We start from the raw sequence: 15,811 nt of genomic DNA, 5'->3' as shown, positions 1-15,811 counted from the left end.
CTACTTGAAATAAATTTATGTATAAATGTTAAAAGTATTTCATTATTAATGACTAAAAAGTATAAAATAAATTAATAGTTTAAAAAACACTATAAAACACGCTTTTATAAATGCACGTAAAAGCCAAAAATAAATTATGGATCGTTCAAGTTGTCTCTATTTGTGAGCTGAAGTTTAAAAACTATGTGCTTTTAATTATAATATTTGATTGTAAAAGCGTGGGGCGCTGGAACAGGAAAGACTTTCTTGTAAACAAATACTAATCCGAACTTCCTGTTGAATGAAGTTGCATAAGAACATAACGTTTACATATGCCGCCTAAGGGTTACCAAAAAGAACCAAAGATATCTCGTCCACGAACAAGAACTCTGCATCCTGTCACTGTAGACACTTTCCCTTTTGTACTTTGATTACCGGAAAAAAGCGGCGTTCTAAGTGTCGGTGACTGTCGACTCTCCTCGCTACTAGCGCATATTTTGTCTGAGTTCGACAAACTGGTACCTACTTTGAACACTGACTTTTAATTGATTTGACTGTTTAATGTAGAACCTACTAGTCATGCTGCAACTCCAGTTAGCGCGTCAATCTGTGTAACCTCCTTCCCGTAGCATAGCATAATTTGATTTATCAGCAAGTTATACAAAAAGTCTTTCCTGTTCCAGCGCCCCACGCTTTTACAATCAAATATTATAATTAAAAGCACATAGTTTTTAAACTTCAGCTCACAAATAGAGACAACTTGAACGATCCATAATTTATTTTTGGCTTTTACGTGCATTTATAAAAGCGTGTTTTATAGTGTTTTTTAAACTATTAATTTATTAATAACTGAGAAATGAGCGACGGCCCGGTAATAAATTTTCGTCCCAATCAAAACAAGTTTTGTGTTAAGTGTGTAAGTTATAATTATCGGCGTAAGGCTTTTATTATTTTTGATGGTGTCGTGTCGTCACGTCCGAGCTACTTATTGGCGGATAACATAATTCGAGATGATCCGTAATTTATGTGGCGTCGCGGACCCTTGCTCTTTGGAATGAGTTTAAATGACGATTTATGAATGAGGTCGGAGTGCGATTCCAATCGCTCATGTCGTACATTTAAATTAAAACACTCTTCAACGCTCCTATTTGTATGTAAGCACCTAAGTAGGTACTGTTTTATTATCCAAAATGTAATACACAAAAGTAAAACTTTTGAATGACCGACCTATGGAATACCAAAAAGTTTAATACATATTGAAGTACTTATAAAAACCTTAATAGACAATTAGGTATAGCGAACAGAAAATTTACCCAAACTAAAAAATATTGTCGAAAAGTATAGTGCTGTGAGCTACATTCTACTTCTATGAGTATCCCAAATTATCCTACTTGACGGTATTCGAAGACTATCAAACAGTAACTGTAAAGATCTGTGTATCTCTGCCGTCACTGGCATATGCGGCAGTTGTATATTACGAAGTAATGTCTACAACCTAAATGTCAAGAGGTCAAGTCTACGCTGGTTGGTCAGAATGTTGAACTCAACAGCGCTGAGAAGAGGCAGCGAGCGGCCAACGGTCAGAGGAGCAGCGGCACGCGCGCGGCACACGCCGGCACTTGCTTACTCGGCTTCACCGCACTTAGAGCCCGAGAGGACACTTCCTCTTGCCAGTGCGTTGTTACCAGACGTTCTCGAATGAGAGCTCAACTCGACAGAGCTGGGAAGAAACAGCGAGCGGCTAACGGTCAGCAGGAGCGGCGGCATGCGCGCTATACACGCCGGCACATGCCCGCTCCAGCCTTGACTTACTTGACTTAATGTCCTATGTCCCCAGGTGGAGCAAAGGGCGTCCACAGTGCGCCGCCACCTCGATCGGTCTTGAGCTTCGTGCTTTAATTCGCTCCAAGTCTTTCCAATAGCCTTTGCCTCTGCAATAACGGTCCGTCGCCAAGTTTCCTTCAGACGGCAACTTTTTCTTTTTCCTTGGGTGTTCCAGTCTAAGGCTTGCATATGGTCTCTCTCTCTCGGTATATGGTCAGGAGTGTCAGGACCCCTTCGGAGTGTGCGCCCAATCCAACTCCATATCCGGCGCTTGATCTGCTGGTCACTCGGGGTTTCATTGCAGAGTCTACAGGTTGACATTGGATATTTTCTAGGGCCAGTATATACCGAGGATACGACGAAGGCAGCGGTTGATGCAGACTTGCAGATTCGCGAGATGTTCTTTGTCACTCTCCACGTCTCGCACCCATACAGCAATAAAGCCCAGCCTCGCCGCACTTTACCCAGCCCGAGAGGACACTTCCTCTTTCCAGAGCGTCGGTACTAGACGTTCTCGAATGAAAGTTCAACTCGACAGCGCTGAGAAGAGACAGCGAGCGTCGAACTGTCAGCTAGAGCGGCGGCACCGCACTCGCCCGCCGAGAGGACATAAGTACGTCTTTCCAGTACCGGTACCGACACACTAGTACGTCGGTACTAGACGTTCTCGAATGAGATGACGTTGTCTTAAAGGCTGATTTTCATGAATCTATCAAAGCATCAACAAACAGCAAAGTTCAAAAATTAGGCACACATCGGAACCTGCCTGCCCCAGCCTATAAAGTATGATAGTATATTCATAATGAGGTGTTATACCTAAATTTGCGGTATCTGCGTAAAGTTAGCTTAGACAAACTATGACTTGACCTGAAACACAAAATATGTAGGTATATGAAATTTTAAGGTTTCGCTTTAAAAAATACAATGGTAACGCTGCCTATTGTCTCTAATTTAGGTGAGATTTACAGCTACGTCTTGTTAGTCCACTCGGCTAATATTATTTGAGGTCAGTGCCACCTTGACTTTATTAGTAATGGTTGATAATAAAAGTTAATAAGCAAAATGCAGGATTAAAATGTTAAATCAAAATCACTAAGACTATTTATATTAAGGGAGATAAATACCTAAGGAAAAGTAAGAGGACTGAAAGATGTAAGGATTCGATAAGTATTTTAGACACCTGTGACTCGATTCGAGCTTTAGTTTATGTACGTCAAATATCCATACTAATATTATAAACGGGAAAGTGTGTGTGTCTGTTTGTTTGTCCGTCTTTCACGGCAAAACGGAGCGATGAATTGAGGTGATTTTTTAAGTGGAAATAGTTGAAGGGATGGAGAGTGACATAGGCTACTTTTTGTCTCTTTCTAACGCGAGCGAAGCCGCGGGAAAAAACTAGTTAGATTTATATATGAATCGGATGTTAGCGTTAAAATGAAGTTTTTGTTTGGTGAATCATAATTTTTGTCAGCATGTCAGTGACATATTAGAAGTATTTTTCGATTACGGTACCTATACTTCAGTAGTGCTTTCTTGATATTATATTGAGCACACTGCATGTTATCAATGTTATCATAAAAGTTTTTATGCTTTAACCCTATTCTCAGTAAGAAATAGTTAAGCTACTTAATAATAGTAATAATCGATCTAAAGCGAATCGAAAATATCACAAGACAACCAAGTTATTTTCGCCTTTATTAAATACATAGCTAGTATATTAGATTTACAACAGAGCCGATCTATTAACAAATTATAGACAATACAAGGTTGCCATAAAGTCACATAGATCATAGCTATGTCAAGTAACAATAAATCAGCAAACCAGGTTTAACACTAAGAACAAGTTGTTCCGAGCTCAAATTTTATTGCTATATTAATTTTACCTATCTTACTTAGCGTGTCAGCGGTATTTTAAACTACGCAACCAGCAAAATAGAATTGAGATATTTCCTGACCACGGTATTTTGGAACGGCAACTATTTTGGCATAATCTTCGATCTTTAGCAAACGTTAGAGTTAAATTGGCGTCGGGTTACAGGTAAGGCAGGGCACTACTTATAGACCGAAAGTAGGAGGCACAACTCAAACCTTTGAGCGACACTACAATCAGACGTCAAGAACTGCTAGACAAACTTTGTACCTAGCAAGTGATCTACAATGTCAACAGTTTTCCGTGAATCTGTGGATATTAGGTGGACCTTAGTTGGAGCGTAGTCAGTTCAACGGATACATATTAAATATGGTATTCAATGTTGAAAACTACTGAACCTACATATTTTATTAAACCTACAGATTTAAATATGTGAGTGATTTGATGGTATAGTAATTTGAATGGTGAGTAAACCTATATCGGGCCGGCGCTACCGTCCGAGCGTAATCGGCGCGCTTATTCCACTCTGTACATAGCTCGCATAGCTTCATTACGCGCTCAATTGAATAAACTGTGATAGGAACGACGAGGCGCTCTGCAAGTTGATTGCTCAAATTTCCTCTTCAACTATCACAAAGATATGGTGAATTTCTAATTGGATAAACGTGTCGTTTCCTATTTAAAGGCGACGGCGAGCGTAACATATCCATTTAAGAGTGAGCCCCGACAGCGGGCCGGGGGAGGCCGGGCGCGCGGGACCCGGGGCTCCATCTACTCCGGCGCGGCGGCGCGTGCGCTCCGTCATCCCCAGTAATGGCCAGGCCCCGCGCGTGCTCAATGACCATCTAATGAATTATGATAAATTTGTTTTAAAACCGCTTCCTGGGTGAGTTTCTTCTTTTTGATGCCGTATTTTAGCTGCGGATATGATCTTTAAGGTTGCGTGGGTGTCTGTAATCTACTCTTTGATTCACCCTTTGTTTATACAAAGTATTCATACAGTATAAATTAGGCCTTCATTTAATTCCGCCGAGTACTTCAGTATTTTCAACGGTGTTTCCTGGTATACGGGAAAATAATGAAAACACAGATTGTAAAACGAAGATGGTTTAATTTACTCAGCGACTTTTAAAAATGATGAATTTTAGATTTCTATTTTTTCATACAAATTAAATACATACATACATACAACATACAATCACGCCTGTATCCCATGAAGGGGTAAGCAGAGCACATGAAACTTCTCAAGTTTCAGTGCCACTCTTGGCAAATAAGGGGTTGAAAGAAAACGAAACTGTGACATTGCAGTGACAGGTTGCCAGCCTCTCGCCTACGCCACAATTTCCCCCATATCCCACAGTCGCCTTCTACGACACCCACGGGAAGAAAGGGGGTGGTGAAAAATAAAAAATAAAAAAAAAATAAAAATTAAATATCAACATCTATCGCATATATATATTGACAAAAATAGCATTTGTTATAAGTATAAGTTGATAATAAAAAATTAATATGTAGGTACCTACTTTGGTTCTGGGTTTTGTTCTAAATCAAGGCTTTCATTTGGGTAAGGCTTCACCGACTTTCTATAAGTGGATTATGATATGACTGACAGAGAATAGCTACAGGCATTAAGGCTGTTCCTAGATCCAATGCCCTTCATGGATCGGAATCCTCATCCACCCGTACCCCGCATTTGTGCCGCTTGACTTCATACTTAAATCCATTCTGCTATAAGGTTGATTATCTTTCAGATCAGTATAATAATTTTTATAGACTCAACCTTAAAGCAGAATGCATTTGCCCATGTTTGAAATTAAGCGACACATTTGTACTTTTAGATCGTGTTAAAGTGTGTTTAAATTACTAAATGATATAAAAATCATGTAATTGGCACAAGTTATGTAATGTTCGACATTAGGTATATTTATGCACAGAATTTATACGTAAGTATATGTCATCTCTTGCGTATCGTAAAGCTCTGGGGCCCATTTCTCAAAACTGAAAGTTACTTTCCAACTTGACATATTAGACAGTGACTACCACTTGTAAATTGTAATTTGTAGCTTCTAGAAGTGGTTCCCAGGTCGCTGGTATTATAATTTAACTATTTTACTTGTAAAATTAGTAATTACCTCGATGATAAGGGACCATAGGTCAACCGGTGTCAAATTCAGTAGTCTGTCGTAATGGTATATGTATAATATACTGACAGAAGTTAATGACTACCAGAAGGTGTATTATTTATACAAAAGTACCCGACTCTTTAATTTTGACTTCATACTCGCTATCATTATTAATCACGCGAGCTTAACTCAACGAAGGCTATTATTAAAGTAAATATTGACTAAATCTGACATCTGATTAAGAGAAGACTGCGTGCGTTATTGCCTCTCTTAATTGTATGTTTTTTGTGGAAAACACATAAATTACATCTAAAGTGACTCGTACACAATATGACGGGTTATCCGCGGGAGTACGCGCGGTGGCCGCGCCCGCGCCGCGCCGCGTAACGGTTCTACCGTTTAAAGCTATTCCGATCCAGCTTTAAAAACTTTACTTAATTTGATACGCCACTAAAATTGGACTCGAAACGATATCGAACTGTAATGAGGGAGTTTAAATTAATTTGGAGCGTAGTTTATGTATAATTTGCGCGTCATTCTTTTAATGCGTTTTAATTCGAACTCTACTTTAAATGCGCATATTTTTAAAGAAACTTGGCTCCCTTTTCTCAAATGTACTTTAGACGTGTCAAAATTATTTGGATCTATCAGCTATTTATGATGGTCTGTCAGCGGACGATGTGTATCTGATTCATCGTTTAAGCATTATTTTCATGATTATCTACTTAAAAGATGATTAGATTGATTAGCTAATGTTATGTACGCTACACGTTGAAAACAACAACATAGTTGGTGTAATTACTTATAAAGTCCCTCAGTACTTACTTATTTTAGCTTTTATACTTATTGCTCGTCGTCGAATTATTGTTTATAATAAACACCTAAGACAGGACTCATTTTGTGGCGATTTGGCGGGAGCATGCACAAAGCCGTGACGAGTGGCGGAAAATAGGGAGGCCTTTGCCCAGCAGTGAGACACAGAATAGGCTATTAAAAAAAAAACACGATAAAGATTATATTAGAATTGAATTGTTTCTGAACATAGGCCTCGCCTATAAAAATCAATTAGTTCTCGCCGGCGCCATGAAAATAATTCAGAATAGTTCCGTGTTCCATGGAAATCTTGCAATGGCCCATGAGATGAGGCCTGTCGAATTTTTGGATACACAGTGTTGGTGGTCCCATTTGGAAACATTTTATATGCTATTTAGGTTTATAGGTTTTTTTTTTACTCGGGTAAAAAAAAACTACATTAGGTACATGTGATCCTTACCTTTCGGTTCTTTTTCAAATCTATTACCTAACATAGTTACAGAATATACCATAAAATAAACCATATAATTTTTTCCGTTTAGGAGACATGAACCCTATTGAAACTACTTTCCTTAAGCCCGCCCTGTTGAAAGAAGTCAAAAGCTCAACCAACACCTATCAACTGTAATCGCAGGATCCGATAGCACATAAACTCATTGCTGATTAAGGCAATGAATTATCGATTCCCGATAGAGGATCATATCGGTAGGCTATCGCCGACCGGTCGCGAAGCTGATTAAAAAGCAAATTGAAATGCTTCGTGTCACCCACTATTAATTTTTACGGCTATGCGAAGCTTCATTTATGTATGACGGGTTATCTTGGCTACTGATATCGATTGTTAATTTGAAATGGTAAGAAGTGTTATCGTTAATTTGCATCTTTGTACAAATAATTATGTAGGCATATTATTTAAGTCGTAAAAGCAGCTGAAATTAACATAATTTTATTACAAAATACTTAGGTATAACACGTAAGGACAAATTTTTAAATTTACTAGTTTGAATGAAGTACCAATGTAATATTTTTATTATTAAACTTTTATTAGTTACCAATTATCGTTTTATTAGGCATTTTCAGCAAATAGACAATAATTGTGCCTATTTTTCGTGATAACTGTTAAAACGAGGCAGCTCTATGGGTAATATATTAATCAGAAAGTCTAAAATAATGACATATAACTAATAATATAGATCGGATCCACATCCATAGATCACGGATTAGATTGACGCATGCTGTGCCGTATTTAAGATGTAACAAAGTAAGTATTTACTGCGTTCAATAAACCTACAAATTCAACAATAATGATACTTGATTTATTTCACTAGTAAAACTTCGATCAGAATATTGAGATGAATGTGTTGACCTAATTTAATTGTAAGCTCCCGAACGCTCACTTATTTATGGCGCCGAGTAAAAAAGTTTTTAAAGCGTTGTTTTTAATTATATTGTAATTATTTATATTGGCGTGGTATCATAAAGTGATAAAGAAAACTTGTTCGCTAACAAATTAATTGTAAAGTGAGGTCGTAAAGTTGTTCTTAAGTCAAATGCGCATCAGGGACGTCAATTCCATTCGCCGTCGAGTGAGCGAATAGTTCGCTCGAGCAACCCGTATTTTAGTAGGCTCTTTGACTACACGTTACTATAACAAACCTTGGAGCTTTGTAGACTGGTCAGCTGAAGAGCTGAAGTGTTTTTAATATTGTGAATGTTTCTCCTGAACGTGGCCCGAACGGCTCGCAATGGCGGACCACCGGCCGCGGTGCTTTAGTTGCGGGGATTTATTGTTATAAAAATAATGTATCATCGGCGTGAGGTGCGCCGGCGCACAATAGCCGCAACAAGGTGGCCGCTACCCGGCGCCGGACGAACAACTGCTGATGTCTTGCCCTACTTGGGCTCATACACTGATTCTAATTTGTCTTTAGAGGTAGGGAGTAATCATATCAATATTAATCAAATGCTCACACCAACATAGGGCGTGATGTGATACTACTGATGCGACATCGTTACATGTCGGATATTGCCAACTAATGTAATTTCAGACATTTATTATTTACACCTAGGCAAAGCATATGAAACTGCTCGATCTTCATGTCACTCTTAACAATTGATGAGTTAAAAGATAACAAATCAAATACAATTGTAATTTCAATACAAATGTAATACTTACAAATTATTGATTTACACATGGAAGCTCCAGCAAAAAACTATGAGTAACTTATACGATATCCTAGCAATTTATTCATTGCAATATCCGTGGTAATTTATTTATAATTGTAGATTATCTTTATACAAAAAAATAATATTGAGTGTGCTTATTTGTTTCGAATGAATAGTGGGTAATATCACATACACATAGGTACATAAAACAGTGATACACTGGACCAGTTTATTAATTTATCACATTTCAATCAATTAATTGGATCTGCAGCCATCGCAAAGGAATATCAAAGTTTGAATAAATTCGTTATTAATAACTGTTTGTAAACAACTAGTTCTGTGACTAGTACCGGTTGGGTCGGGGCTACAATTAAATTCTATTAACGTGACAACCCTAAGAATGCTAGAGCCTCTACCATGAGATAACCACAATACAACATTTAAAGTAAAAAAAAACCTCCGCCATTGTAGAACGATTTTCATAAACATGACTAAGAACAATCCCGACGTATTCGGCTTTCAAACAAAAAAAAACGAAATCTAAATCGGTTCATCCCTTCGAAAATTACGATGCCACATATAATAACAGATAGACACACACACAGACCGACAGACAGACAGACACATCAAACATCGTCGTTTTTGCGTCGGGGTTTAAAAATGACATTGATTGAATAGAGAAAACGGACAGCGCCCCTAAACGGTTACTTTAAATGTCGATACTGTACGTACACTATCCCAAAGTTTCATCCTTCAGAAAATTTATTTTCTGGAAGGTTTCTTGCGGATCTGGGTACGTAGCCGAATGGCACAAACGCTCACGATATGCTCACGAAACGAAACGCTCGTAGATATCTATCTCTATCGCTCTTGCGTATTGGCGCGAGAGAGCCAGATTACCTTTCGCGGCGTTTCGTTTTCGTTTCGCGTCGCAGAAATGCCATTCGGCTACGGCACCAGGCCCCGTAGCCGAATGGCATTTCTCCGACGCCAAACGAAAGCGATACGCCGCTGGCTCTGTCGCGCCAATACGCAAGCGCGATAGAGATAGATATCTACTAGCGCTTCGTTTCGTGATTGTGCCAGCCGAATGGCACAATCGCTCACGAAACGCTCACGAAACGAAGCGCTAGTAGATATCTATCTCTATCGCGCTTGCGTATTGGCGCGACAGAGCCAGCGGCGTATCGCTTTCGTTTGGCGTCGGAGAAATGCCATTCGGCTACGGGGCCTGGCTGACGGGGACGGGACGGGGATCGTTTCGTGAGCGTTTCGTGAGCGATTGTGCCATTCGGCTAGCCACCCTGGGCTCTTTGACCAATAGGATCAAAATTTTTCGTGATCTATCGAGTAACGTGTTTAGAATTAAAACGTCAAACACCGATAGTAGAGGCTTAGCAATATGTAATTAGGCGACAGTGTATGTGACAACGCGGCCGCCTGAAATATCTCTCATTCTTATTTGATAGCCCGCGGGCCGAAATTAGGGTTGTTAGCCGGTCGGTTCCCGCCACGCCGGGCTAGCCAAAGTGATAACTTTTGACGTTACGTGGCGATCGAAACGCCGTCTGGCTCTGTCGCGCCACTACATAAGCGCGATAGAGACAACTAGCTACGAACCGTAAGCGATTGTGACGTGTTGGCCAGGTACCGATTCCTATCGCACTTCGCACGCTGCACTGCCCGGTAGCAATTAAATTAAACTGTTGCGCAGCTTTACTCGACTTGCTTTAATCACATTTCGTGATATGGTGATTTATGATCGCTTTGAAATTTGTTACCAATATTTTTTTACAATCTAGTTTCTCATACTTAAAATAAAATATCTTTTGCAGTGCACAAAATAAAGCAACACATAATTAGAAGAAAAATATGGACAGTAGTTATGTTTAAACATAATTTCTATTTAATAAGTCAAAGCGAAATATTTAAAGTACTTAAATGAACTGACCGTGACGTCACTCCTCAGTATTTCAAAGTACCTAATACCATATAATCAAATCGTTTTGACAGTTCTTAAAAAGAAGCTGATTTGACTAGTAGGAAACTACCTATTAGCCTATTTTAAGCTTGTTAATAAAATTCTAAATAATATATGGATTAGGGCATTAGGTTAAAATGTCTGACAGTGCCCAAAATAAACAGTGTCACTATATTTTAGCGTTGCCAGCCTTTCGTCTTTCAACGTAGGTACACACGATTTTTTTTAGGTAGGTACAGTATACCTGTCGAGATAGCGTACCTACTGAAATTTGTTGAAAGAAATCTTTCAGGGACAGTTGAAATAAAGTGATCAAGGGAAACTCCAAACAAAATATAAACTTTGTTACGTGTGTTACTGTTAATATGTGTCGGCCGAGGCGGAGTCGAGGTCGAAAAACATGTGATCAGAGGCTTTCTTATGAACTGGTCAAGATGTATAGGTAGGTATACCATTTTTCCGTTCGACTGAGCTAGGAAGCGGTAACTTCGTTTAGCGCAGCAGCCTGAAATTTGACACTTTCCGGCCGGAGAACAGAAAATACCTGTTCGACCTCTGCTTACTTATTATTGTGTAATGAAGCTGTAACTATCTTTTATGCTGTTTTATGTGTAGGTATTTTTTAATTATATTTTTATCCTTCGCTTTAGATTGCAATTGAAATAATCAGGTACGCAAATGGCCGTAGTCAATCCAATTACAAGATTTACCCTGCTATTACCTTCAGCATGACGAAACTATTAAAACTAACATGTCAGTCTGTCATCTAGCAACCCTAGTGCTGTTATGAAAGTTTTGTTGCAATAATTATATGGCACAAACGCTGAGAAGTGGCCGGGGCGGCTACACAGCCGAGATTACTTTAAAACGACGTAAGTGTCCTTCTATTTTAGGAGATATACGTCTTTTCTTCTTAGTGATTGAGCTCGCGACACTATTAATACAGCCACGACAAGCGTTTGATTGCAGGTCCTCGTCCCGGCACCACACGTTGTCTAATTCCTAATACAATAATGTCCTAACTAACCTTAAGCCTCATACATACATGAGACTTTATGCGACTCAGCATTATAATGTTATTACAGGTTCCAGCGATACATACTAATATTAATTACATTTAAACTGCACTTTATAAAAAATCCACTTTGCTTGATTAGAGCGCTTCTGTACTTAATTACATAAGCATAACAGGTTTTAGGAAATAAAATCGCAGTAAAAGTGCGGGACTTGTCTGTCATCATCGGTCGGGACATCTGCTCGGAACTGTTACTTAGGATCATCCACATATTACGTCACACCAAATTTCAGGTTTTTGGACCCTTCCCCCCTATGTCACGCTTTTTTGTATCCCTTTAACAGGGATTGTCACATTTAGTATGACCCCCCCCCCTTACACTGTGACGTAATATATGGATGACGCCTAATGACGGCCGGTCCACTTGCTTATGTATGACATTCTCCGTAGGCTGGGATGTGGAAGCATTCATCTTGGGTGACGCCATCGTATGCAAAAGCGAGTATGATAGGAAAGATAACGGATGACACCAGTTTCATGGAGGGCTGTTGAGCGCGTGAAGAATTGAATTGATGGTTGGTAACGTAAAAGGTCAAAACATTGTTTTTAGGGTTCCGTAGCCACTCAGTTGCTTTTGGTAGCTCTAGTTACCAGCTGTCACCTTTATTTTACTTGACAATAGAGGCCATTGAAAATTTTAGAGCAATTGAGTGGGTAGTCAAGTAGGAACCCTTATAGTTTCGCCATGTCTGTCCGTCCGTCCGTCCGTCCGTCCGCGGATAATCTCAGTAGCCGTTAGCACTAGAAAGCTGAAATTTGGTACCAATATGTATATCACGCCAACAAAGTGAACCATATGTTTAAAAAATATGAAAAAATGACAAAAGTAGAACTTTATAAAGACTTTCTAGGAAAATTGTTTTGAACTTGATAGGTTCAGTAGTTTTTGAGAAAAATACGGAAAACTACGGAACCCTACACTGAGCGTGGCCCGACACGCTCTTGGCCGGTTTTTTTCATGCGTACTGTTTTTTTCCGCTAATGCAAGATCAAATATAGCGTGATGGTAAAATAATTAAAACTAACTCTTTATTATACCGAGGAAAAACTACTAGTGCAAGCCTATTTATTAATAGGTCATAGTCCTTGAAATTCGCTCTGTAAATGTATATTTCTTTGATTTATATAGTGCAATATCCCATATAAGGTAAATTTGTTAAGTATTACATATTAACAGTGTTAGTTGCTCCTAACATATTAGCTCCTTGTTTCTTTAATGGGCAATAAAATTGAACTTCCTTTTTGTGCAGTCATCATCAGCCATCCATGGCTGGCCAGTTGACGTATGGCCAAACATACTCCGATCCATCGCACTCATGAGCGGCGTCGGCGCGGTCCGAAGCGATTACACGAACGCTTCATCAACGCTACTGCGACGAGGGTTGATTGCGAATGATAAATAGATGTCTTGCGGACTTGTGCGGTCAACTGGCCATTCTAACAGGTTGTTGGGTCCAGGCGAGTGCTGGGCAACCGGTGAATACCTAAGCGTTCCTTTAGTGACATTGCCTCATTAGGAAAGATCCGATGAGCAGTAGAATATGGAAATACCCTGGCAAAGTAAATAGAACTATTCTGTTGTGATGAGGTCGACTTTTCGGTCTGCTACGAGCATTTAGAATAGAATTCATTTAACGTCACAACATAGTACATACAAAAAGGAGAAGGCATGCAAACAAAACATAAAATGGACGCTAAATAGGAGGCATTTCACTGGTGCCATTCATGTAAAATTCGTCAATCTCAGTGGTTTGTGAATGACTGCTGGATGGTTGCAATAGCAATAAGAATCAAGGCCTCAACAACCCTAGCAAACCAACCAAACAGGCAGATGGGAAAATACTTCTACATATATGAATCAGAGGGATCCAAATGATAGCTTCTCAACCTTTAGCTCTCAAGATGAAGATGTGCAACCAATGTGACGAGAATGAATCAGAGAACCACTCAATGAGACGGTCGTAAGTTGTCATAAACTGTCACGACAGTCAGTGATTTTTAGAGATCCTTTTCTAGCATTAGAGTCACGGGTATTCTGGTGTCCTAGAGCGGCCGACTCACCAGCTTGGAGATCTGTGGAACACAGACAGTTCCTCGTAAGCTCGTATAACCTCGCTTGTCACTTGTCAGGCGCTGATCTAATCCTGATAAACATTGTTGTGCAGTCACTAGCAATATATTGAAGGTTATCATAAATAGGTTATCAAAGAGATATAAATATAACTCCGTATACACAGATAAAGTCTAAGAAAAAAACGTACCTCAGTACCATACAGAAAAGATACGGTGACCTAGATGGCATTATACCTTCGGGGTACGCTCAGCTAGATGTCCAGAGATGGCAGTCTATACACTGTGATTACACATTTTACTTCGGCAGTAACTCTCTATAATACTCGATCCTCTTTACTTTTATTAAGGCATCTATGTGTTTTTTTAGTTTCCTAAAATAAGAAAGTGATAAAAGAATATATTAAATGTATATAATTAAATAAAAACCGCTACATAATGTATCACATCATACCCGACACGGCTGGTGCTGACGACATACCTATCCCGAATAAATAAATGATTAGCTGTCTGCCATTGAACAACGCATGTTTTTTTACCTTTCCGTCTTATTTATTGATAATTTAATGAATTTTATACGGTAGCTTTAAAACGTTTCCAATACAATAAATGTCGGGTACCATTAATAAACACGATATTAATATTATGTCGCTTCGCCTAGACATTTTTGCTAAGTAATTAAATCGATGATGTTTAAAAATACTAATCAACGTCATACGAGTGAGTCATCGATGTAATAATAATTTGTTATGCAAGGTCTATTTTGGTATAAATATTATGGACACGTTTGACGTCATCAACGCATTTACGCCGCAAAGAAAGGTGGCGGTACGTACCTATGGCGTAGCGTGTTGGTTATGCGTAAATATCGGAAAACAATCGACAATGCTGAAATAGGAAAACTCACGTACCTATATTTTTTATACACTGAAATAAACATACAAGTCCTGCAACGTCGGCGTGCATACACAAGGATATCTCCGTATAGTGGTCATATCTTGACTTTCCAACATGCTGAAGCGTTTAGCTTCAAAAGTTGGAAAGTGAAGATATTTGTAGGTAAGTATACGATATTAAAATGCATGTTGACAACTTGACAAGTTGCACTTGGGTTGCAGTCTGTATCTGCCCTAAGATGAATCCGATTCCAAACAGTTGACCATTAAGTCGGCATTTAGAGATGTGTCTAATTGTTTGAAGTAATATTGTTTTATGATTGTTCGTGATCGCGGGCCCCTTGAAGGAACTAATTAATTGAGAGCACGCCGAGTGTTCCCGATGGTTGCCGAGCGCAGGCCACTAACTGTAGTCATCGGCCAATCAGTGTGGTCAGAAATAGACTCAAAAAGGAAAAGGAGGGAGGAAGGAAATAATGAGGAGGATAAGGATCTGTAAGTTGAGTATTTCAAAATTTACAATGCAATACATAGGGGTATATGGATATAAGGATATCCTGTAATTAGAACTTTCGTTCTCCCCTAGCAACCCCTTAATTTCATTTCAGCCCTTTTGATTTAGTAGGTATGTAAATTATTGACTGACTAGCTTTTGCCCGCGACTGCGCTCGCGTTAAATTCGAAAATTGCGGAATGCTCCATATAAACTTCCATCCCCCATTTTAGGGAAGTGGGAGGTCAGAAAGAGACAATAAGTAGCCTATATCACTCTCCATCTCTTCAACTATCTCCACCAAAAAAATTACGTCGATTCGTCGCTCCGTCTTGCCGTGAAAGACGGACAAACAAACAGACACACACACTTTCCCATTTATAATATTAGTATGGATAATGGTCCTAAAGCGAAGTTTGTTTTTAAGTCGGTATCATATGTCGATTAACTACGCTCAGATATTAATTTGTCATAATTTGACTCCAAGTAAAATATGTCCAATAAATAAATAGAAATAAAAT

Source organism: Leguminivora glycinivorella, chromosome 9 (assembly GCF_023078275.1).
Source record: "Leguminivora glycinivorella isolate SPB_JAAS2020 chromosome 9, LegGlyc_1.1, whole genome shotgun sequence".
NCBI classification, from domain to species: domain Eukaryota; kingdom Metazoa; phylum Arthropoda; class Insecta; order Lepidoptera; family Tortricidae; genus Leguminivora; species Leguminivora glycinivorella.
Note: the sequence above shows the minus strand (reverse complement) of the source record.